Below are 4,586 nucleotides of genomic sequence, written 5' to 3'. Positions count from 1 at the left end.
AAAATGGATGGGGCATATTATTAAGGATATGATAAATGTCCTTTATTATAAATTTTATTTGGTCACCACTATAAACTTTACTCAGGTTTATATAGTTTCATAGTTCAATGCTCATTTCAAATTTGCTCATAATTTTTATACCACTTGTAAATTGCCCTATATATTGTAGTTAAGGGGTTACTTGACACTAAATGTAATTCTAGGTGCCCCCAAATAATAGACATGAGTCATACAAAACCCCCATCAGGGAAGTCATTTAACACTCGGCTCTCAGTGTTTCTGAATCAACCCTGAATAGGTAGGATACCCCCATTCTAGGAGAAAAAGCAATGAAATAGTGAAAGAGGTTTATGAAATTTTCCTTGTTCACTTTCCATTTCAAAGTAGGAGGTGGGGTTTGAAGACTAAACAAGTATATACTAAATTATTAAATAATTCAGTTGAGAATGTTTCTTTAATTTGTCACCATTTTGTTCCCACAAAATCAAATCAGATTTTACACAACTAAAACAAACAGAATCTGTGAGATGTTTTAACAGGTTCTATTCATGTGTGCTGTAGTTATGTTTGGTGGCCATTGCTTTTCTTAGGAATATTCATATGCTTTCGTTGTAGGGAACTAATAGGTCATTCAGAATATCAAGTTTGCTCTGAATTTTCAAACAGCATATAATTTTCTTTACCTCAATTTTATATTTTAACTGAATAACGTACATATCTAAAGTACAAACCATAAATCGATTGTAATAAATTTTTCTAACTTTTAAATATTAAATAGGAAAATGTATGAACACATTAAGACCAAAGGGTAAATAGAATGTAGGGTTTCTTGGACACATTATCTTGAATCAACTGGAATCAAAGAAGAACATTTCATCTTTCAAATTTTTTAGATGTAAATGTAAAAATGAAGTTTGCACCTTGAATTATTTCTTTAAATTAGAAGAAAATGTTACAATAGTACAGTCCCTTTTAAATGTCACTAGTATAAACTACTTAATTTACTTAGGGTCAATATTGAATTATAATCTCTGCTTTCATGCCTCAGAGCTCAGAAAATGCCAGGCAATGATGTCAATCCAGGTTAATTGTGTGCTTGTTTGGTGACACCCTTAAAGTATTTGATATTCAAAGGTTAGGATCATTTTTACTTTTCAAAATATTTTTCCTGGAAGTCCATCATATTTTTAACAAGGTTAGATTTACTATATTTTACAAGTATATTAACAACTTGTATTCAGCTATTTTTAAACATTTCAGACAACAGTTCTCTCTCTACTATTTTATACCCTAACCTCTACTTTTGTGTATACCATTACTATTTGTGTTCCTTTGATAATTCTTTTAATTATGGCCATTTATCTTAGTTTTAGTTTCAGAGAACGTGAAACAGTTTTGGTTATATTTCATTGGTTTCAGTGACAATGCCGTAAGTTTCCCTTCTGTCCTCTTAAATGTGATTTAAAACAGACAGATGCCATTTTGTATAGCATGTATACTTATTGCTCTAAAATCACAAATTCTGCATTCATGCATTCAATATATAACAGATTAAAATATGCTTCTATACACATATTAAGTATTTTCTTTGAGTGTTTCCCTAAAGAACAGTATGGGCACTATTTCCATAGAAATCACCTGCCATTAGATAGGACAACCATTTTGAGATAGCTTTAGTTCTAGATACAAAAGAAACAAATAGCTCCAGATACATATATGTGTATATATCTATATATATATATCTATAGATATAGATGATATAGATATATGGTGTACCTAACAGTAGGACTGGATAGGATATTTCTGAAGTCAATCCCTTCACAATAATGAAGGACATATAATAATAAAATAATAAATAATAAGAAAGTTATTGTAAATTATAGGGATAATTACCCTAATTAATCTGATCAGGAGAGTCTGAAATTTAGGTTGCAGTCCAATAGACTATATCTAATTTTAATTCTGTACAAAGAGAAAATATTAAGGAATTTGATGAGGTGTGAAGGAGCTATGGACATATTTCAGTCCACACAGACATGATATTTCCCATGAACTTGGCGTGTAAGCACCTAATAATACGATAGAAAATATCAAGGACGAATTTAAACACAGAAACCAAGTTCTTCAAGCAGGAGGAGATGATAAGAGAGAACAGAAAGAAATGCTGCTTTAGGGTTTTAACAGGGATGTCATTTTTGAAGGACAGTTTACTTTGTTATTTTCCACTTACTAAGTATATTAGGGTTCATATGCTTTGATGAAACATCATTATCAAAAGCAGTTTTGAAGGAAAGGGTTCATTTGTCTTACATATACTGAGTAACTGTCCATTGAGAGGAATTAAGGCAAGAACTCAAAGAGGCGGGGATCCTGGAATGCAGGCCCACGGAGAGCTGGTGTTCACTTGCTGGCGGCCCCTCATTGCTGCTCAGTCTGCTTTCTTATAGAACATAGCAACAACAGCCTAGAGATCACAAGCCACAGTGGGCTGCCAAGTCTTCATCATTCACTGAGGAAGAAAAGGCTACACAGGCTTGCCTTATAAAACTATTTTCTTAATTGAGGTTCCCTTCTCCCCAATGAACTTTTGTCAAGCTGGTGTGAAAGGAGCCAGCACAAATAGAAGGTTTTGTTTTGTTTGGTAGTTCTGTCTCTGGCATTGGTTCTTTTTAAGGACTGACATGGCAACCGATTTCAACCATGGGCTATATATAGTGCATCACATCCCAATTGGCAGTTGATGATGATGAAGAAGAAGAAGAAGAAGAAGAAGAAGAAGAAGAAGAAGAAGAAGAAGAAGAAGAACAAGAACAAGAAGAACAAGAACAAGAAGAACAAGAACAAGAAGAACAAGAAGAAGAAGAACAAGAAGAAGAAAAACAAGAAGAAGAAGAAGAAGAAGAAGAAGAAGAAGAAGAAGAAGAAGAAGAACAAGAACAAGAACAAGAACAAGAACAAGAACAAGAACAAGAACAAGAACAAGAACAAGAACAAGAACAAGAACAAGAACAAGAACAAGAACAAGAACAAGAACAAGAACAAGAACAAGAACAAGAACAAGAACAAGAAGAGATATTTGCAGAAATACAAAGGAAGGATCATTCAAAAGTTTCCTGTGGGTTATTCACAGACATTTAATGCATGCTTAAGTTGCTAGATATTCTCAATTATAGTTAGTCAAGACCCAAAACAATATGGACACAGAAACATCACAGATCATCTGAACTCTGCACAGCATATACCAATAGTCTCATCTAGTTTGGTTCTTCATTCCATAATTACCATAAAAGAAACACAATATCCATTGAAGTGTTGAAACTTTACCAAAAACTGCCTAAAACCTCATTAGTATTCTGAAGGTAAAAGCAGACATTACTATAATGTGGGTATGCTCTGAGTGTTTCCACCAAGGCCTCAAAGCTTAGAATTTAATGTTCCTTGGAAAATATTAAGAGGGCAGAAACAATTGGCTATAGCTTTCAGAATAGGAAATGTTGGAAGTGGGTAGGAGTATGTAAGATATAAAGCTATCATTTTGGATGCCCATAATTGAAATCCAGTGACCTCATAAAAGGGGAGACATACTAGAGGACAAAAAGAAACACACACACTTGCACACACACTTGCACACACACGCACACATACACACACTTCACTTGCACACACATATACACTCTTGTGCACACACACTTTCATACACATACACACACACACTCTTGTGCACACACACACACACACACACACACACACACACACACACACACAGGAGCTCCCAAGCTCTCTACCCATGATTGTTTTTTCCACCTCAGGGCTTCGGAAAAATGAAGATCATCACGAGATTCATCCCCCCTCAACCTTACACTTCTTGAATGACAAGCAAAAGGGAATATCTTTTGAACATATGTCATCTAATCTGTGGTGCTGAGTTTTAGCAATAGGAAAAAAAAAACAATTATACTGCTGATTCCCACAAATTTATTGTCTTGATAGGGCTATATGTATATTGATTTTATTTGAGAAAGTAAAAGAAATTAGGTTTAGAAATAGGAAATTGCCAGGCAGTGGTGGCACATGCCTTTAATCCCAGCACTTGGGAAGCAGAGGCAGGCAGATTTCTGAGTTTGAGGCCAGCCTGGTCTACAGAGTGAGTTCTAGGACAGCCAGGGCTATACAGAGAAAACTTGTCTTGAAAAAAACAAACAAACAAACAAACAAACAAACAAAAAACAACTAAAGAAGAAATAGGAAATCATCTTTTTGTAATTACTTGATCAAATAACTCATCTTTTTTTTTCTTTTTTTTATTACGTATTTTCTTCAATTACATTTCCAATGCTATCCCAAAAGTCCCCCCCCCCCACTCCCCTACCCACTCATTCCCATTTTTTGGCCCTGGCATTCCCCTGTACAGGGGCATATAACGTTTGCCTGACCAATAGGCCTCTCTTTCCAGTGATGGCCGACTAAGTCATCTTTTGATACATATGCAGCTAGAGTCAAGAGCTCTGGGGTACTGGTTAGTTCATAATGTTGTTCCTCCAATAGGGTTGCAGATCTCTTTAGCTCCTTGGATACTTTCTCTAGCT

Source organism: Mus musculus, chromosome 16 (assembly GCF_000001635.26).
Source record: "Mus musculus strain C57BL/6J chromosome 16, GRCm38.p6 C57BL/6J".
In the NCBI taxonomy this organism is placed as follows: Eukaryota; Metazoa; Chordata; class Mammalia; order Rodentia; family Muridae; genus Mus; species Mus musculus.
Note: the sequence above shows the minus strand (reverse complement) of the source record.